The sequence below is a fragment of the Marmota flaviventris genome, chromosome 1 (genome assembly GCF_047511675.1).
Source record: "Marmota flaviventris isolate mMarFla1 chromosome 1, mMarFla1.hap1, whole genome shotgun sequence".
NCBI lineage: Eukaryota > Metazoa > Chordata > Mammalia > Rodentia > Sciuridae > Marmota > Marmota flaviventris.
The window spans coordinates 41,921,611-41,944,383 of NC_092498.1; the positions used below are offsets into that span (position 1 = coordinate 41,921,611).

General features: G+C 32.8%; 1 protein-coding gene across 3 annotated transcripts in view; it reads left to right on the plus strand.

The window, feature by feature from the left end:
• Positions 1 to 22,773, plus strand: part of Foxp2 (forkhead box P2) — a 554,181-nt gene that overhangs the window by 63,881 nt on the left and 467,527 nt on the right. For all 3 annotated transcript variants that reach the window (XM_071612711.1, XM_027926404.2, XM_027926406.2), the window contains exon 2: positions 7,830 to 7,971. The gene's annotated coding sequence lies outside the window, so the exon portion shown is untranslated. The remainder of the gene's footprint in view (positions 1 to 7,829; positions 7,972 to 22,773) is intronic.

The window sequence follows — 22,773 nt, forward strand, 5'->3', positions numbered from 1 at the left end:
TCAGAAGTTAGGCTTGGAAATTATTTTGTTGAGCTTCAGCATATTAGAAATAAAAGTTGGAAAAGAAAATTAGGGGAAGAAATGGTGGAAGATTTTTTTTTCTTATGTACTATATCTCTTTAAAAGGGTATTATAGTGACATATAATAAAAATGGTGTCTCAGAATTTGCAAAATGACAGGAAATTTTACTCTGTGTTGCTGTGGATTGCTGTGGGGAAAGAAAAAGGAAATACTGAATTGATGAGCAAATGTTGCATGCTGCATTTTAAAATATATTATTTTATTATGAAGTTGTTTCTAATTTTTCTTTTTGAAAAATAGTATAAAATGCATGTGACAGAGAAAGTAATGTTAAGAATATGTTAATTGTGTTTTATCTTCAAGTGTGTTTATTCTGACATAGATTTACTATGAGCAGGAGTAAAAAAAATATCATTTTCTAGCTTTGGGGGGAAAATTAAAAATTCTTCCCTGACCTTTTAACCTTGTCAAATGATTTCCCTGCTCTTGACACAGTGCATTATATTTGCAAAGGTTGGAAGTTAACTCTTCAAGGTACCAGACATCATTTTTATTGGGATATTAATTCTCAGAGGTGCTAATCTCATCAAGATTTGTAGGCATTTTCTTTCATAGGCCATTCTGATTTGTAGCTCTTTCTTTTCACAGCAGTATTAAATACCAAACCTTCTCTGATATGGAAGTTCATTAGAGATATGTCTTTGATGGCAGCCCTTTCCTGGCTTCAGTTTCAAATACCTTGATGTAAAGCTTAAGAAGCCATTGTGTTGTAAGCCCTCCTTGATGTGCCTTATTTAGATCTGCATAGTAAATCAAGGAAAGTAAATAACAAGGCAGCAGATGGAAGCATGGAGATAAGACCAGTGAACAATTGTATTTGTATTTTGTTATGATGTTGACAGGAGCTAAAATTCACTAATCTAGTTCAACTGATCTGCATTTCAAAGAAATCTCATTTAGCAGCAACTTGAAGGTTTGTAGGATAAAGTTCTTTTATTGCAGCTTTTATTGCATTCTTTGCTAATTTATCTGGTCAAGATTTAGCCTTGCTTACTTAAAGCTGCAAGCATGTTACAAGGAGTCTTAAATACTATGAAAGCATTAATGTCTAGACTATGAACTGAAGGTAATTACATATCCAGCCCTGAATAGGGTACATTCTGAAAATACTGTTGTCCAAACTCAATTGTCAAGGCAGTATAGATAAGGTTGTGTGTGTGTGTGTGTGTTTCCTGCCTGGTGGCTCTGAGATTTTTCTCCACTTTATAAACAAGCTAATACACAATCATCTGCTATTTAAATTATGCACAAATAAATGGGTATCTTTTAAGTATGGATCTATTGATGCTGGTGTTGGTTATACTTTGAGAATGGAAGTTATTGGTTACCATTAGTATGATAGCCTCATTTGACTCTGCAGCTACAAACATTTAAAATACATTAATGCTTAACTTGAACCCTAAAGTGTTTTAAAAAGCATATGCTGTAGACGAAATGTACAAAGAATATTAGTATTTTTCAATTTTGATAAATATGTTACTTAATGGAAATTAGTTATTTGAAATTTAGTTAGAGAAACTAAATAATATATCCATATAAATAGTATGTGTGCATATTTGTATATTAACTAAATTTTGAGTAAATTTGGTTTCTATTATTTCTAAGAGGAAATACTACAGGATTTAGGAAAATTTTCCTGAGTTCAAATTTCATCTCTGTTATTCATATTTTCTGAGATCTTGAGTAAATGACTCTTTTTGGTAAACTCTGAGAGTTGAACTAGAGGCATACAAAGTTAGAAGGTCCAGGTCATTCACTGATAATTTGCTTTATGTCAGGTATTATTTTTGACAGTTCTTTTCCTTGAAGTAATTAATATAATATTCTATTTTCTAAAATTTACTGCTAATCATTTAGAATTTGGGGAATTATTTTGTACTTTCCTTTATAACTCTTTAACAATTCCTTGAGTAACCCAACATATGTTGATCTTAGTTTCTGAAAGACATACAGAATTACTATATATAGTCCTTATGAAAGATTTAGTATATCACTTAAAACAAATTTTCATATAAGTGTCACATGATTTTTCACAAAAAATTTGTAATTTTGTTTTGGCTTCTAAATTTCAAAGTCAATTCATAACTTGAGAGTAGGTATTCAAAACCAAGTGTTTTATTTGATGTGTCTCATTGCAGTTTATCTGATATGATTCTTACAGAATTAAATCAAATAAGGACTTGGTTGCTCTGCATGAGACACATTTTTGAAAAATTTATTTAGAACTAAAAAAAAATAGCAGTGAAAATTATTTACTAGAAGTGATAATTATGAAAGATTAGGAAAGGCTTGACATAACTCTGGATTACTACAGTCTCTGCTTCAAACCTGCTCATAATTTCTTGTCAATTGGTTCAGTAGTTTCTTCAAAATAAAGCTAGTCTGTTAAGAAAGGCACAGATGAATACAACACATTCTCCATTTTCAAATAGTTTTTAATTAAATGTTGGAAATAAGATGGTGGACCAAATACATTACATAGTTAAGTGGACAGTTTTTAAATTGGGCTGTGGAGAACAGGTCAGTTGATTCCCTCAGCCGGACAGAGTAAGGCAGCGCTTCATGGAAGTAGTGGTAATTGAATTGAGGTTTGAAAGGTAAGATTTGGAGAAACAGAATTTGAGAGGGGAGAGACATTCTCAGTGGAGTAAGTTGAGACTTTAAAGGCTGATAAAGACATATCAAATAGTTCCGTTTGATTATAGAATGTGTAGATTAGTGGAACAAAGTAAAGAAGAGGCAGATTTGATCTTAAGAACGTAGGGCCTTTGATTTTAGACTAATAAATTTTGGTTTATTGAGAAGCTCCTTTTTCAAACAACAGTAAAACATGCTCTTATGAGGAAAAGCATCAGGGAAATATTTGCATGATTTTAAGTTAAATATATTCAAGTCAGATATTAATTTAATTCCCCTGTCTACCTAAGGCCATTTTAACAGACCCTGAAAACCTATGCTTGAGAAACCTTGTTAGGTTGGGTGTGTTCTACAGAATAATGATAAGATGAAGGGATTTGGCGGGTGTGAGGAATCAATTTGACATTGAGGGAAAGACTGTCATTTCAGAATTGCTAGAGAAACCTGTTTTTAAGATGTTTATAGAGGCATCTGATATTCTTGTTATATATTTAAGAAAACTTGGGTGTATTGAGTAAAAAGAAGGCAGGAGTTTAAATTTTGAAGATACACAAAATACTGGTAATTTGAATTAGAGAATCAGAATATTCAAGTGAAGGCATTTAAGAGGCATCAGAAAATAAAAGTCTCAGCAAAAGAAGGTGGAAAAATATATTTATAGCTTGTTTTAAGATAATAAAATTAACTAGTAAATATTTTTCAAAATGTAAATGGAATGTCTTGCAAAATATTTTTTTATTGGTTGTTCAGAACTCAAACCAAACTTTTCTTTAGAATCCATTTTACATAAGGTTGCAAGATAGCCCATCATTTATTCCTGATATCCAACAGGGATGTTTCTTATCCCTTATAGTGCTTGCAGGTAATTTGCCTAGCTTTATTATTTTTTAAATGTGAATTTAGTTGTTAAATCTTAAAAAACTGAATTTCTCTCTGTTTTCTCTGTGTCTTTCTCTCTAACACACACACACACACACGGACATGGACACCTTTTCCAGCTTGTCTTGAAAATTCATATTTGTTAAAACTAACCTGCATTCTTACAAAGCAGAAATGGCAAGAATCTGATCAGGATTAAGAAACACTTCTACAAAGACTTTACCACAAAGTATCCAAACTTTTAAAAATCTTACTCCCCGCCTTTCTACTTTTGTCTATGGGTATTATATCTTGTGACCTTTATGATATATTTTTATTTCCATTAATATTTGCCTTGAATCCTAACTCCTCTATGCAACAGTTTTCATAGGTGAAATAGGTTGGGATTACAAAAGAGAGATAAGGAATAGATTGCCTATTATTCTAGTGGCTTTGGGTTTAACATGCCTCATTTTCTGTTATCCTTGAATCCTCTGCAAGCCTTTACTTCCCTTGATATCTGATTTGGGAAGAACACTATCAGATGTATATATTTTTTAAAAAGCTTAGGTTTTGTTATGTAGTATGGATTTGAAGGATTTAAGATTGGATGAGAGGGAACTACATAGAAAACTATATATTCAATAGGCACTTTAAATCTGCAGGCCAGGAAAGAAGCCTAGACTGGATATATACTTTTGGAAATTGTGTTGGTTAGTTTCCATTGTTGTGACAAAATATGCAAGGTAAAAAAACTTGAAAAGAGGAAATGTTTATTTTGGCTCATGGTTTTAAGTTTCAGTCTACAGTTGTTTGACTCAATTGCTTTGGGCCTGTGGTGATGCAGTAACTCATGATTGGAGTGCATGGGAAGAAGTCTCTTTACCTCGTGGTGGCTGAGAAGCCAGGAAAAAGAGAGGAAGGGGGTAGATCCTAGAAATCACTTCACAGGGCACACAACCAATGATGTGACTTCTTCTGCTTCCCAGTAGCATCACAGGCTGGTGATCAAGCCTTTAGCATATGAGCCTTTGGGATCCATTTAAGATCCATCTGAACCATAAGAATCTTCATTTGCAACAAGTAGTAGATATGACAAGAAATAGACTACAGATTAAGAAGGCAATTGGGAAAACAGTTGTTGAGAAGGTACATGTCAGAATACAAACCAGCAGAGTCTGAATAAAGGTGATGTGAAAGTTGGAGAGGGATGAGGAAAGAGGGATGCCATGTAAATCAAATGAATTTCAAGAAGAGTAAACCATAGGCTGAGAAATTAAGCAAGCTAGGATTTAAGAAATCATATTTGGATTTTTTCAGCTGGGTGGTGATGACCTGATATTTAGCTTCAAGAATATGAGGATTCAGTAAACTCTTGAAACATCTGTGTCAGTGTTAAAGAATGGAGTCTTGTTTATTCTAAACCCATCTTAATATTTTTGTCATAGGACAGCATTATGGATCATCACCATCACCACAACAAAAATAATAATTTGTTTACCAAAAGAAAAATAAAATGATAAATTAATAATACATTAGTGGTATTTTGAGTGGCTGTATCAAGTTATCATTCAAACTTGGACACTTTTGAGAGGGAAAAGGATAGTTCCTAATAAATGCAATAGGCATGAACTACATCCATCCCAGAAAATTCAGGATGAATAGTCATCTATTTATAGTTCATATTTGTTCAGTGCTAGCTTTGTTCCAGGCACTGATACAAGGTCTTTATTGGTTTATCTGATTTAATGACTGGTTTTAGTTGTTAACATTAATAATTCTTTCTTTTTTGGGGAGTGTTAGGGATGGAACTCAGGGACATTTAGCAACTGAGCCACATCCCCCTCCCTATTTTGTATTTTATTTAGAGTCAGGGTCTCACCGAATTGTTTAGTGCTTTGCCATTGCTGAGGCTGGCTTTGAACTCCTTATCCTCCTATGTCAGCCTCCTGAGCTGCTGGGATTAGAGGCATGTGCCACCAGGCCTGGCCTCTTTCTCTGTATATAATGCATTCTCTGACAAGTATACATAGTTTTGATGACTTAATTGAAGTTAACTGTGTAGGAAAACTGATTTTAGATACCAAACTGTGTCTGAAATGAAGATAATTAATACAGATTTCCAGTTACTAATGAGCTACCAATGTAGCTGAGATTATCTGCAAACAAAAGTTCAATGTAATGTGGCAGAGTGACTTCACTAGTATTTTAGTACATTAGATACTGTGTATTTTAGGGTTAAGATTATAGTATATTGAATTTTTCAAGAAGGAATTTGCTTTTCTAAAGAAAATGTGTCTAGAGAAAAAACAAAGTGTGGCTATTTGCACTTTTAAGTGGGTTTTTCTTTATCATAGAAGATTGTGTGTGTGTGTGTGTGTGTGTGTGTGTGTGTGTGTGTGTGTGTATTGGGGGTGGTTCTTGATCACAAAGGGAAGAATTTCCATATCTAAATGTAATTTTATGCACATTCATACTATTACACTGTGAAAAGGCATAATCTGGTATATTCCTCTGACACATTTGGTAGGTATGGATGGCATTAATTAGCATAGGTATTGCTATAAATGACATGTCAGTCCAGGATAACAAAAAGTACTTGTTACTGATGTCAATCATTCATCCTTTGTCAGTTCAAAAGGCTTCCCTAAAGGAAGGTGCATTGATCTGCACTGACCCACAACATTGCAAAATCATTTTTATATTCCAGAAACCAAAGGAAAACTACCTGTGATTGAACAGTCATATGGAACTATTCATATAGAAAGTGCATTTTGATAAGTTTTAGTGGCAAGACTTTAAAATTAGGCCAAGCGTAGGTGAATCTTTGGAAAACAAAATAAAACAGCTTGTTAGAATCCTAAAATGTAATCTTTAGTGGGTTTTCTCCTTTAGTAGCTTTAATCTTTGGCAATCAAATTTATGTATTTGTTTCACCTTTAAGTAATTTTGAGGTATCCTAGGTAAATGATTGCATGTACCACTTATTGGTTAAAAATGGAGGGGGAATCACACAAGCAAGAATTCATGATGAGATAAATAATGTCAAGAAGTATTTTTTTCTTACATATATTTTAATTTTTTATTTAGCTCTTCTGATATAGATTTTGTATCACATCATTCTTGTGTCCTTTCCTCACAGTGTTTTCCTAAAATGATAACCACCAGTGTAATATGTTAAGGTTTTGAGCAATAATTGGTTTTAAAGTCCCATCATGCACATTTCCTCAAAACATAGTAGATATTTATTAGCATAAAAATGATATTTTATTTCAAATTTTGCCACAAATATTTCTCCAAATGCTCTAAATTTTTATTTAGTGAATGAGAGAATGAGTGATTTTAAGATAAGACACGGGAATATGATCTGGAGTATGGCACAAGTTGAAGGCATTTATCTTAATATTTAATTTTAATGAGGCAGAAAATACCCATTATTATAAACTTAAATTTTGATAAAGTTTGTATAACAGAAATAATTCTATTAAACTTATGAATGTTTATACCACCAAAGGTCAGATACTCATGCAGCATATTTCTGTGTCCTGGAAAGAAAGGTGTGGGATGTGGTGCATTTTAATATCTAATGCATTTGTTAGAGAATTAAGATGAAACCATATTTAGAATGTACTCATGTAATTTACTCTGATTTTCCCCATATGCCTTATTTGAACAGCCTATTCCCAACTTTTGTACCATCTTTAAAATTCTTATTCCAGATGTCTTGCTGTCTTACAGACCAGTGTTATCTGTATCTGATCTGTCTCATGCTCTCGAAATCATCTCTTTTTATTATTCCATTAAAATTTTTAAAAATGGATTTTCCTTTACACTTTTCTAATCATCCTGTAATTCTTTAGTGCTAAGACATTAAAATGAATGAGTAAAAATATTTGACACCTAATCGTCTCTGCCAGACCATTCAAACTCATGGATTTGCAAAATTATGTTAAAGTCTTTTAAAAATACATTTGAGTAGGCTTTTGCCGTCATTTGGATTTTGAATATTAATTTTCTCTTGCTATGCTGCTTAGCCATAAAAATGAAAAAGGAGTTAAATGTGGGTTTCTTTTAGTGTTGATAATTTAAAAGTTCTACATTTATTTATTGTAACGTTTAACAAGGCAGTTTCTGTATTTCTGTTCACCTCAGATTCCACAGAAAATAGTGGGAAGCTCCCATATCCTGGAACAGAAAGAGAAAATGTCTGATGCATTTGTAATAACTAATTAAAAGTGTAATTTCCCCCTAGATCAAACAGATAATAGAAGTCCGTTGAAGCTTCGTCCTGGCATATTCTGGAAGTAGAAAAATATTCTGAAGAAAGGATCATTGCAAGCAAGAGTAAGATTCCTCAGTCCTGGGAAAGAGTGTTAACATCTATCCCTCCAAATGTAAGTCATCATGCTTTCTGTGTTTTCCATCCCTCAGAGTTTTTTTTTTTTTCCTTTTTTTTTCTTTTCAAATCTTAGTGAATAAAAATTTTATTTGGATTTATTCTTTAGAAAATATACCGTGGCTCTAGTTGGTAACTTTTTCATGCTGATTTCTGTTAACTTTCACTAGTATACACAGTGATGCCTTAGGATAATAATATTTAATGCAAAATGAATTGATTTTAATTGTATTTTCTGAGGGAGACCAGTTAAACATTTTGAGAATATTCTGATGAAAAGGTAATTTCATTTGATTTAATAGCTACACTAGGACCATCATAATCATTTTGCTTTAAACTTTGGTTCTTTCCTTTTTATATTTCTTTATAAGACTATTTTAATATGTCCGTTTAAATCCACCATATGATAAGAGAGAGATTAAGTCCTTTTTTCACTTTGCATAGTGAAACTTTATTCCACTGACTTTGTATATATATGATCTCTAAAAATATGTCAGTTTTGTCAGGTCAGTGTACTGGAAAGACTGTTCCTGTTAGGAAAAAATTCAAAGATTGTACAGAAACACAAAATTTAGTTCCTGTTCAGAAATTGGTTGGTAGAATTCTGATTGAAACCAGTGCTTGTGTTAGGAGGACTATTTGTGAACAAATTCTTTTTTCTTTGTCAACACTTTTATTTGGGAAGTTAACCAGTGTAATAAGGCACTTGAAATATGATATTCTAGCTTAACTGCCAGAAATTTATCTTTTGCTTCCTAACTGATGGCCTTTTTCATTTCTTGGTTAAAGAACTCAATGACAGAATATTATTTTGATGTTTAGAAGTCCAAATAATATAGTAGAAAATGTATGTTCATGCTCTAGAGTTAATCAAATTATGCATTCCCCCAGTTTTTCTCCAACATAAACATGAATCTTCACAGATTTGGTATGTGATATTCTTATTGACTTAGCATCTAATAGCATGGTCAAAGTGGCCTATGGTGAGAAATCTTCGTAATGTTTAATTCTGTTATCTAGACCATTCTTATAGTCCCACTGAGCACCTGAACATCTGTCGTTTTAACTCAGGACAAATTATATATTTAAAAGAAATTGTGCATACAAAGAGGAACGTTTTAGTTATTTGAGCTAGTTGTTCAGTTTAATTTATTGTAAATCATTGGGCAAGATAAAGACACTTTGGTAAAAGATTGCAAACATTCTTTTCTCTGAAGTGAAGCAGTTTTTCTTCACATACAACTTTTTTATTCATTGGTTTGATGTTGTTGAAGGTTTGAAAAATAATGTCATTTACAGTAACATTTTGCTGATCTTGTGCTGGTCAGCAAGTGAGGATGAATGAAGTATGGCAACAGTGACATGGTTGAATCTCAGAAACATAATAGTGAGTGGAAAAAAAACCCTACACAAAAAAACCAACACTGGATCATTTCTTTTATATGAAGTTTCAAAATTAGACTACATTTTATGGATGCAAGAAGTGATTACAACAAAAGTCAGGATAGTAGTTAAAATAATAGGTAGGTGGTAAGTTGAGGAGTTGGTTCCAGGAGCTTCTGGTGTGCTAGAAACATTCTATTTGTTTGTCTGGCTGGTGGTTGCAGGGATGTTATGCTTTATGAAAAGCTATTGGTGAGAAGAAACCTGATGACTTTTTGCTAAGATTGGGTACAAGATAAGGACATTCCTGTCACCACTTCTACTTAACTTTATACTAGAAGTCATAGCTAAAGTAAGAAGACAAGAAAAGTCAATAAAATGAATTCAGATTGGTAAGGAAGAAATAAAACTGTGCATTGAAGATGTGCTTATCACTGTAGCACATCCCAAAGAATCAACAAGAACACAACCCCCTGAAAATGACGATGATTATGGAAAGGTTGTAAAACACATGATTAATATACAAAAGTCAGTGACCTTCCTATATACCTGCAATGAACAATTGGGACTTGAAATTAATAACACCCAAAAGGAAACATACTTAGGTATAAATCTAATGAAACACATGCAAGATCAATATTAGGAAAAAAACCCAAAATGCTGATGAAAGAGAATTAAAACTCTAAATAAATGAAGAAATATTCTGTGTTCATGGAGTGATGGACTCAATATTGCTAAGAAGTCAGTTCTTCCTAATTTGATATATGGATTCAAGACAGTCTCAAAATCCTAGCAATTTATTTTATTACCATTGATGAGCTGCCTTGTATAGAAAAGCAAGATGACCCAGAACAATCAATATAATATTGGAAAAAAAGAACAAAGTCAGAAGATGAACACCCCCTAAATTTAAAACTTATCGTATACCTACAATAATCAAGAAAATTTGACATTGTTAAAAGATTAAGACATATAGATCATTGTAATGGGATAGATAGCTCAGAAATAGACCACACAAGTATAGCCACTTACCTTTGACAAAGGAGCAAGGGCAATTCAGTGGAGAAAGTACAGGGTTTTCACCCAGTGGTGTTGGAACAACTGGACATTCACATGTTTAGGAAAAAAAAAAAAAAAGAAGGGGGTGGAGGGATCTAGACACAGATCATTTCCCATTCACAAAAATGAACTCAGAATGGATCGTGAAACTGAATGTAAAACCATAAGATAAACATTGGAAAAATCTATGTAAACTTGGGTTGAGTGATGACTTTCTTATGCACACCACCAAAAGCATAATCCATGAAAGAAAACTTGTTAAGTTGGACTTCATTAAAATGGAAAAAACTTCTGGCTGTGAGAATGTCACTGAAAAGATAAGCCATAGACTGGGAGAAAATATTTCCAAAATATTTAACTGATAAAGGACTTATATCCCACGTATTCAGAGAACTCTTAAAATTTAATAATCAGAAAGCATATACCCAATTTAAAAATGGGCAAGAGCTCTAAACATACACACAATTAAAGAAGATATAACACACAGATACATATGATAAATAAACATATACACTGATGTCTACTTTAAATTATTAAGGATTTGCAAAGTAAAACAGGAGGTATCACTATACAAGTATGTGAATGACTAAAATCCAACACACTGTTAACATCAACTATAGAGGAATATGTGTAGCATTGGGGACTGCCATTCATTGTTGGGGAGAACACAGAACATACACTTGTTTTAGAAGACAGCTGTCTGTTTCTTACAAGATTCACATCCTTGTGATGTCATCCAGAAGTTATACTCCAACATATTTACGCAAATGTATTGAAATCTTACAGTTCACACGAACACAAGAATGTTACAGCAGTCCCCACTCTGGTTTTAGTAGTGCTAGATATCAAACTCAAGGCCTCACACATATTAAGCACACATTCTACTTCTGAGCTAGAACCCCAGATCTGTTTCCTAAGTAAGTGAATAGCAACCCAGTTGTCCTTCAATAGGTGAATGGATAAACAAATTGTGCTATATCCAGACAATGTAGTATTATTTAGTAATAAAAAAAAAATGAGGTACCAATCCATGAAAAGACATGGAGGAACGATGCATGTCTATTGATGAGTGAATGAAGCTCTCTGAAAAGACTGTGGTTTCAACTATGTGACTTTATGAAAAAGATAGAACTATGAAGACAATAAAAAAAGATCAGAGGTTGTCAGCAATTATAGGCAGAAGTGGGAAATGAATAGGTAGTACATAGAATTTTTAGAGTAATGAATTCATTCTGTGTGATACTGTATGGCCTGGCATTTGTGGAAATATATAAAATTGGTCAAAACAAAGAGTGAATCCTTATGTAAATTCCATAGTTTAATTAATGATAATGTATCAGTGTAGGTTTATCAGTTATAGCAAATGCACCACAGTAATATAACATGTTAATAATAGGGAAACTGTATATATGTTGGGGATGGGAAGGTGCATATGGAAACTCTTTGTTCTTTCTGCTTGGTTTTCCTGTAAATCTAGAAAAGTGGTTTAAAGCATAAAAATTATTAATTTAAAAAAGAGAAAACAAAACATTAGTTTTATGTCTTTATTTTAGATACTTCCTTGCATGTGTAATGTAATTCACAGCAAAAAAAGAATTAAAAAGGCAATCTCAATGATTCTGTTAAGTAGAATTCTGAGAAAAATTGAGACAATTTCAAATGTGATCTGTTGACACTGAATATTCAAAGTTAAAAAGATAGAATTTAAAAAAAAATAAAAGATAGAATTTTAAAATCAATATTTTATTATATTACAAAGCAGTATATTTTATTTTGGAAAAGTGCTAACCTCTATAGAGAAGGACTTCTGTACTTGCCTTTTTAAAGTAACTTCTTGACTATTTACCCAGCATGAACTTAGCTTTATTTTAAGATAAATATTTCACTGTAAAATTAAAAATAGACACATATGATGTCAAGTATAAAAATATTCATTCTTTAGTACTGAACTCCTCATCTTCAATGAGTTGCTCATTATTTTATTCCCTGATTTTTCATATGCTTTCCACAGAGGTCTGTCATCCTCAGAAACAGTTTTTCACTTAAGTGATACAAAATTTTAATTTTTTTTTGCTATGTTGTAATATATAAAAAATGATTGTCTTTCTTTGAATAGAAAATTTTAAATATAATTATACTTTCAGTTTTATAAAAGAGCCAGATATGGGCTTTTTTCTAGCTCTCTCTCTCTCTCTCTCTCTCTCTCTTTCTTTCTTTTTCCTCCTCACTTCTCTTTTTCTTCCCCACTTTTTCTTCTTTCATTCTCAGTAATTTCAAGTGGTTAGTTTTCCAAGGAGTGAACATACTCCTGTGTAGTTCAATGACATTAAAAAGAAACCAGGAATTTATTATTCATAAAAATGAAATATGAAAATCCCCTTTTTCTTCAGGCTCTGGAGATAGCTAGGCTCAACACAAATGTCTGGGGAGAATGCATCTGTTGCTATTGCATTTATTTTTTTTGTTTCTCTGAAAACTTGGCATTTGTAAAATATCTATGATTTTGATTTGTCTTGGCCAAAGCCCAGATTACCAAGGAATTACATTTTGAACATATTCAACTAAGAATTATCTTTGTAGCAACTTTTCCTTTGCCATATTGAAATTTTGGGAATAAAATCAGATTTTGTTTTAAAAACTAGCTATGTTTCTTCATAGTGCCAGAATGAATTTTTTTTTTCTGTGTTCAAGAGGCATAAAGCAATGCTTGTAGTCTTTCTGAAACTTATTTTAAGCATGTTGTGGAGGAAAGAGCCCCATTTTGAGTTTGACAGACCTGGGTTCAAATGTTTGCGCTGCCACTTCTAATTTACATGGATTCTGGGTAAGTTTTGCATGTAAAAAAGCAACAATAATAACTTCTTTATAGAGTTATGTCAAGGTTTAATGATCAAACACACAGAATACCTGACAGAGCAGTCATTTATTTAGTGTTTGTGATCTTTTGCTTGCCCTTCACTTATACAGCAGTTGTGTGTATATAAGAGAATAAATGTATTTTTGGCATGTATGTATGTGTTTATATGCCCACATTATGTGTGGTTTTGTATCTATCTCAAAAATATATAGGTATACAATAATATGCATTATTTTATGTAGCCATTTATTTTATTTGTTAAGTCCTGAAGCAGAGAATTCTTCTGGAATTAATATAGTTCTGGAATTCAGGAAATATGTATCCTATCACCACATGGAAATATTTTAAAAGTTACTATTTCTTTGTGCCCCAGTTTTTCTGAAACTTCATATTAATGTACCTGGAATGTTTATAAATCCTTAGAAGAATATCTGATGGAGATACACACACACACACACACACACACACATTTGTTTTACAAATTCTCAGCAGGAAATAGAATAGGGTTCTTTTTCTTCAGTGTGTAATTCAGAGAATGATATACTACTACATCTTGATTAGAGATCAAAAGGATTTGCATTGGTCATCTTGAGAAGATTTATTGGAATATGGGAAATAAGATTATTTATTAAATGTATAAAAAAGAGGTTTTAGTTTTGACATGACAAAAAATGCAAAGAAGGAGTTGAATCTTTCTTTAAAAATTGATGTTCCTGTGATTTAGTTTATACTAAATAGTGAGGCACCAGCTTCTTGCGAGAGGTTTATACAGCTGTCTTCAAAACTGATTTGGATCTTCTAAAAATAGTAATTTTGACAAAACTCCTCACACTCTTATAATGCTGTAGGTTTTCCAGCAAAAACAACTGTTAATATCCTTAAAAAGTAGCCTGCATATCTTGCCTAAATATCTGACTAAATTTGTGTCTTGTGAGTGCTGAATAATACTCAACTCTTGACTAAATGTCTGCTCTCAGACACTAAAGGGAGGATTGTAATTAAGAGAGGCAGTATTTAAATCTGAGGACAAACTCCCATCAAACGTACATATTTATCACAAAAGCCTTAAGTCTTAGTTTGAGTGACTATTATTTTTTAAAAAGGCAAACTACTAAAAACTTGTGTTTTCTTTATATCTCTTCGTGTTTAAAGGCAAGATGGTAAAGACAAAATTTCTTGTTAAACACAAAATGCATGGTAAGCTCCAAATCTATTTGAAGGAACAGTTAGTTACCCATGGAGTCCACTTCCAAGTTAACGATGCCAAGTGTTATCTGGGACAGGGGACTGAGTATTCCTGAAATGAGTAACTCCTTTTTAGTGGATGTATTTATGGTTTAATTTTGTGGAGCTGACAGTTCTATCCATGCAACTATTATTACTCGCATGCTCCATTCTTATTATAGCCATGGGTAATGACATAAAGAAGAAGCAAAGTGGTCTTGGTCAGATATTACAGAATAGCTTGAAAATATATTTCCTCCATATATATGACCTAATGATCATTTCTACTAAATTTCTTATGTGCTTAATAATTTTATTATTGACAATTTCATTAGCTATAATTTTTTGTTTTGTAAATAATAAAATACCATTTAGTCTACATAGGGAGAATATTTTAGGTTTGTAAAATGTATAAATTTTATTAAGGCCTAAAATCTTCACCTAAAATAAAACATATAGGTCATCTTAGGTAATTTAAGGTCTAAAAAAGCATTAATTAATCTCCTGATCTGAGCAAATTTATTGTAATATGTTTCCTTGAAAATAATTTCAAATTCTCTTCATTGTAGAGTCCAAAGTGATAGTTTTCTTTAATATTTGCATTTTGAAATATTCTAACATTCAGAAAATACATAGTAGGCACTCATATTCAAATTTGACATACATTACAATTTTGTTTTATGTCTTCAGACTTCACTATTATGATGTAGAGCACCTCTTATTCCTCTTCCTCCTCCTTTTTTTTTTTTTTTTTTTTTTTGGTATTGAACTCAGGGGCACATGACCACTGAGCCACATCCCCAGCCCTTTTTTGTATTTTATTAGACAGGGTCTCACTGAATTGCTTAGTGCCTCACTGTTGCTGAGGCTGGCTTTGAACTCTTCCTGCCTCAGCCTCCTGAGCCTCTGGGATTATAGGCATGAGAAATTGTACCCAGCTTCTTACCCCTTCTTGGGCCATGGTTTCAGAGGTTTTGGGCTGTGGTCAGCCAGCTTCATTGCTGTTGACCTGAGATGAGGTAGAACGTCATAGCAGAACAGTGTGGCAGAGTGAAGCTGCTCAGCTCATGGCATCCAGGAAGCAGAGTGGAAGAGAAGATCTGGAGAGGAGATAAACCCTGCATAACATACACCCAGTGATCTATTTCCTCTAAGCACATTCTACATTTCAGTAATCTATTTAGAGCCCTTGTGATCCAGTCATTGCCTAGATCTTCCTTCCCCCGAACCTTGTTCATTGGGGACCCTGCTTTCAACACATGAGCTCTGGGGGGACATTCCACATTCACTAAATTCATAATGAATGCAACAGCTCCATTTTGTCTGGGTGCCAAGACCTGTGCATTCATATCAATGAATTTAGTGAATTTAGTTTTAGGAATAATACTTCTCTGAATATTATTTAGATGTATATTGTGTGTAAAAGACACTAAATTCCACATCTTCTAAAGCAGATACCAGATAGTGGTTTATCCTTTCACTATTAAGGTATGAGAGTTCAAGTTGCTCCATGTCTTGCCAACATGTAGTTTATCTTTTTTGCATTTTTGATATTTTGATGGGTAATATTCATTAGTTTTTAATTGCTCTTTAACATTCCATAATTTGATTAAGGCATAGTTTTTTGAAAAAAAAATTTTCCTTCGTATGAACGACTTATTGTTTCCCAGTTTTTATTATTTTAGATAATATTGCAGTGAACATATTTGTATGTATCACTTTGTGCACATACTGAAGAGCTTCTTTAAGGTTGCATTTGATGTAATGTGATATTTATGTTGTACACCATTATGTTTTGATACATGTACACATTGTGGAATGGCTAAATCAAGCTATTTTATGTAACAGTTCATAAACTTATTACTTTTTGTAGTGAGAACACTTACTCTTTACTCTTAGCAATTTTCAATTATACAATGTATTGTTACTAACTCCAGTCACCTTGATGTACAATAGGTCTCTTGAAAATATTCTTCCTCTTTAACTGAAATTTCATATCCTTTTTCCATTGCTCAATTTCCCCTTTTGGTTTCCAGCATGTTTATACAACATATTGCTATTTTTTCCTAATAAGGTTACACCATTAAGTGATATTTTGGTTTATTTCAAATTATACAAATGAAGCATAGAGGGTACGTCACCTTTTTAAAAAGCATCATATAAAAGTTAATAACGTAGGATTTCAGGGAGATTTTACAAAGAATGATGAAATATTTTGCCTATCTCCTGACATCCAGACAAAATGGAGCTGTTGCATTCATATCATTATTTTATTATGAAATGCTCATTCTAGTGTCCATTACAATACATGTGAATGTAGTCCCTTCAGTATTTCCCTGTATAATGTAGTGACCACATGTGTTTTGATTTTGACTTTTTTAGTTTTCTAGTAGCCTTACATATTGAGGTACCTTAGGCAGTCTTCATAATCAGATTATTAGATTTATACATTTTGTGACATTCTTATTAAAGATATTATTCTAAGCAAAAGGGCAGAAGTGAGCTGAAATTTGTTTTAATTGTTCCTATTGTGTTTTGTGAGAATAGAACATCCTTTTATTTTATATTTATAATAGGTAACACTATGATATTTATCTTTTCTATTAGATATAAGAACTGATAGAGTGAGTCAGTGTTGGTAGAATGACCAAAGCAAGACCTTTAATATAAGTTCTTAAATTTGACACTGTTAGTGAGGTGGGTCAGCAATTGTCTCAGAGAAAGAAATTTAATTAGTTTATTTGTTGCCATTTCCTTTCATACAATTTCCATTTTTTCTCACTGCCATTTTTTTTTCCCTAGGATTCTTAATTAGTCTTGTTCTAGTCAACCCTTTCTGTCTCTGTTCAGATGAAAAACACATATTGCTACACAGAATATCTGTTGGTAACCATTTCTCTCTCTTTTTTATTGTGAAACACCAATGCACAAACACATGTATTTGAATTAACAAATCAGAGTTAAATTTTAAATAAAAATTCCATATAGATTTTTTAGAGTAAAATTGTATACATATATTTTTGCTCAGTGCTCCATTAATTCCAGTCTCTTAATTTTTACAAATCCTTTATACCTAACCAGTTATTAGAAGACAGCTTTGGTTTACTTGTTCAGTTTTAAAATATTTTTATGGTACTCCTATCTTCTGTTTATTTTTTTTAAAGATGTAAATGACTTAAATTTGATATTCTAAATTTTTATTATTGAAAATATAGGTCTTTTAATTTAAATCTATGTAGATAATGAATTGAGGCACTTTAAGAAATAACATTTCTGAAGAGTTTCATTATAGAAATTAATGGTAACGTAAAAGATGTTTATATGCAAATACCTGGAAACAGTGATTTTTAAAATTTTTGGTCATACTTTAAGAATGAACTTCACAAGGAACCATTTTATTTCCCAGTACTTGGTAAACTCCTCCATGCCTTGTTCAGCCTGAATTCCCAATGCCTTGAACGGTGCTGACATACATCCTGCATTTAATAAAAATTTTTGGTGAGTGAATTTATTTGGTATTCTCTTTCAGAAAAGGAAGTTTGCTTATACTGCACTGCAAGGTGAGTTGTAGTCATTTCTCTTGACTTACAATGCTTAGGAAGACTATGTTGAAAGGAAATACGAAAATTTTATCATGGTTGAACAGTTCACATCTTTTAGGGCTGTGATTAAAGAAAACGATCTTGGTTAATTAAGCCAAAAATAATTTCATTCAGTGAAAAAAAGAAAGAACAGACCAACAATTTTCACATTATAGTAGATTTTTTTCTACCTTTGAAAAAACACATGTAGAATATAAATATTACTAGTATGAGTTCACTCTAAGGGAGATAGACTTTTCGGCATTTTTTTTTTCTTTACCTGTAACACCTAGGTATTTCTCACTATCTTTTTTAAACTCCTGAGTCAGTGTCTTTTCCTCTAAGATGGAATTTGAAAGATTGAATAAGTGCTGATTGACTCATTGAACAACTTCCTCTGAGGATCTGTAATGTATACTAAGATATGATGGCACTCCTTAGTGGATGTAGCTGCTTTTGCTATGATTTGTCATGGGGTCATAACTTTCTTTCCTTGTGTTATCATTGTATTAATATTTTTGGAAGGAGTAATTAGAATTGGGGGTTTAGATTGCTGTGTTTAAGTAGAAGTCATGCAGTAGTGTTAGTGTTGACAAATCTAAAGGACAGTTTTTAATGCCTTGTCTTCCCTGAAATATTTAACATTACTGACTGCTTCCTCCTATAATCTTATATTCTCACCTCATGTTCTCTCACTTACTCCTCTTCCTACATTTCCTTTATGAGTCTTTTTTCCTGCCCACTTCAAAACATTAGCTCTTTTCCTCACTGGGTACATTACTTTCTAAATGAGCTCTCCTATCCCCAAAGCTTTAACTACCATCTGTAGTGCTGAAGCTTATCCCCCTCTTTGCCTCCCAGTACAGGGGATTGAACCCAGGGGTTCTCTACAATTGAGCTACATCCCTAACCCTTTTGATTTTTATTTTGAGACAGGGTCTCACAAAGTTGTTAAGACTGACCTTGAACTGTGACCCACCTTCCACAACTTCCCAAATCCCTGGGATTTGGGGTATGGGCACCACACCCAACTCCAAGACCTAAGACTCCTACTTTTCTATCTCTAGCTCATATTTATTCTGTGAATTTGAGATGTGCATTTTCAGTTGTCTCCATGAAATCTCTGCTTAAGGGTCCCATAGGAATCCATTGAAATTATGCATAAAATGAAGCTCCTTACCAGCTCCCTCCCCACATATCAAAGTATGCTTCTCTTATTATATTTTCTCCTAGTGAATGGCAAACACCATTTTATACTCAAATGCCCATGTAGGAAATATGGGGTCATTCTGGACATGTTCCTTCTTTTCATCTTCTATTAAAATGTTTCCTAATCACATAGATTCATCTTCCAAATTAGGTGTGAAATGTGTTCATCTCTCAATACCTCACTGCCAGAACCCTAGTCTAAAATTTTCACTTGGACCCCTGCAATGGCTTTACCTAATTCTTCACACTCTTTCTCCCATTCAGTTGACTAGGTAACAAGATTATTCTTTCAAAAATTACCGTGATATTTTAAAATCTGCTTAAAATTTTGCTGTTTTCCCCTTATAATTTAGCACAGAATGCAGATAAGTCTTCAGGCTGGTCCAACATACCTTTAAGAATTGGACTGTGGGCTGGGGATGTGGCTCAAGCAGTAGCGCGCTCGCCTGGCATGCGTGTAGCCCGGGTTCGATCCTCAGCAGACATACGAACAAAGATGTTGTGTCTGCCAAAAACTAACTAACTAAATAAATAAATATTAAAATTCTCTCTCCCTCTCCCCCCACCCTCTCTCTCTCTCTTAAAAAAAAAAAAAAAAAAAAAAAAAAAAAAAGAATTGGACCATGCCTACCTCTCTAGCGTCATGTTTTGTCTACTCAGCATATTTAGGACTCTTCTTTATTGCTTCACTTACTCTACAGCAATTTCATTGATCACTAGATTCATGCATTTTTATGCCTTGTGACCCTTTGTGCACAGTATTCCTTTCTCTAGACTGGACAATGGATGTACGGGTTAAAAGATAAGAATGAATTCAAAATTTCAAACTCGGTAATTCTTGCCTTTTTTTCCCTCCATATAGCCCTCACTCTAGTAAATTAGTTACACAAAAATCAAAAAACGTATAATATTCATGTAAACCCTCTCTAACCTCACCTTCTATATCCTAAAATGTTTCAGAACGTTGTATAGTGATTTCCTAGTGGGCTCCATGTATCTATATTGTTTTCTTTTTGTCAGGAAATTGCGCCTTCTTATGTGGTAGAGGAATCCTTACTGCCCTTCAAGGCAGTTGAAGTACAGCTTCCTCTGGGATTCTGTGATCCTTCAGAATTGTTGATGACATCCTCCTATGTACATTTTGTGGAAGATGTACCTTAAGTACAAACTTAAGTAGTTTATTCAGTTACTAAGTGACAGACCTGGAATTTGAACCTTCACATGTCTGAATTTAAACTGATTCTTTGACTATCCTTTGCTTGACACAGTGATTACTTAATAAATATTTATTTAATAAATGCATCACAAAATGATACAACCCATATGACATGACTGGTTAAAATAAAAGACTTTTTATAGGATCAGTGATTAAAAAGTGTCCTAATGTAGGAGATAAGAATGTGATAAAGAGAGAGGAGAAGAGAAATCCATATCTGTAGAAAGGTTCAACTGCTGAGCTAGTTAGATTCAGCCTTGTTTTGTAACACTTTACAATGCCTCTGGCTTTCAAAACTGGTATGAAGCTGAACTTCGAGTAAAAGCGAACATGGAATGAACAGATCCTGTTTAATTAGAAAGGGCAAATGTATATAATATTTTTATGCTTTAATTCCTTTATGCATTTGTGCCTGTTCCCCTCAACTTGATTATTAGCTTCGTTTGAACAAAAATATGCCTTATCTTTTCTTAGTGTCTCCTGTAATATCTAATTCTATTTGATAATTATTTTTTTGTGTGTAAAATAAATGATGGTGCCTTATCTCTTCATAACTTAATTTTATGAACAAAACTTCAAATATTTTCACATAGAGTAAAGCAGCTGATAATTATTTTATACAAGCCCACAGTTGGAAGTATTAATGTACAAATGGAACTAACTTTTCAATACTGGGTTTAATACTGTCATTTTGAAAAAAAATACTTAGGTATGCATAAGTCAAGGACATAGTCCATTGAAAAAGCGTTTTATGTTAGATGTAGGCTAGAAGAATGCTCTGTTCTAACATCTTACTAGTAGGTGAGATTAAATATACATGCAACTCTATCTCAGGACTATTTAAAATTTACTTTTCATTTTCTTTTGAATATCAAAAGATAGTCACATTTGAAAGGATATATTCTCATTAGCTCTAATGAGGTTTTTTGGTAAATGAATTGCATATAAACAACTATTGTATTTGTCCTTTTTTGCAAGAAAGATTTCAAGCTGAAGATCCCAGTCATATAATTAAAAGGACTAATCCCATTCAATCCTCCAATCTTTCTATAGAAATAGAATTCTTAAAACATATACACAAAAGGAAATATGGTGTCTGTTGAATTTTATATTATGTTCAGTGGAACTATTGTATTACTAAAACAAATTTAATTTTTATTAGGAAAATGATTCCTCTTATATTTGTAAGTGTATACATTATAAGCCACTACTGGCACTAGGAAAGTTGTAGGGTGCAGAAAAGGGGAAAATAACACTTGTATTCTGTTAAATCAGAGAAATAATTGCACTTGGCAGTTTTTGTTTGCTGAATGCAGGGAAGACTGAAGGCTTTTGTACAGTTCAAAGAGCACATTCCACAGATACAGCAGTTGTTGGTTGCCTGCAGGGATCATCAGAATCCCGGGTGATGGGAGAGGTCTGTATCACAAATTCCAGGCTGTCTGGCTGTGTGTTTTTAAGGAAAAGAAATGCTTGCACCTTTTTGAGAAGTTGAATAGACCTTAGTTTCATATTATTGAAGTTTATTTTAAATTTAGGACTTTTGCATCAGTTGTTAATCTATACAGTCATCAGAGGACATTCTTGTTTGGATTTTTCTGTCTCTTGGTCTTCTGTAATTTCTCTTAAGAATCATGTTTACATGTTCCATTGTGGAAGCACAAAACTGCTGGCTATTAAACTGTCAGTTAAACTTTGTAAAGAAATATAAATACATATCACTACCATATATTCAATTATCATTTATACAAAATTAGCATATTAAGCAATTTCAACGAGTTAATTCAAGGCTCTTAAGAGAGCTTGCTTTAACTGAAAATATGCCAGAGGGTAGCTTATCATCTGGCATGAGAAGACTTGCATTGAAATAATACACAATTTTCCCTATGGAGTATATAAATTTTAACATCTATGATTTACTGAAACAATGTAGCTGAAAGTTCTCTGAAAATTACAAAACTGATATAAATTGGCATTATTTAGTTTCTTGAAATGTCTGGTGTCTGTGATATCACATGTGTACTTTATATTATATTGAGCTTTGGCAAGGTCTATTGACATAGTTTTGGGCTATATTGTTATGTTTAATTACATAGTTAATTAGTTAATTAGTGGTTCTCTATTATAATTTGGGGGTTTAGGAAAAGCCCCCAAAGCCTTATCTTGACCTAGTCTCGAATTCATAAGAATTTGGGATAAAGATTTTTGTTGAGTCCAGATGTGCTTTATCTAGTCTGTCATCCATAGTTGCCAGAAGTTTAGTTAGCATGG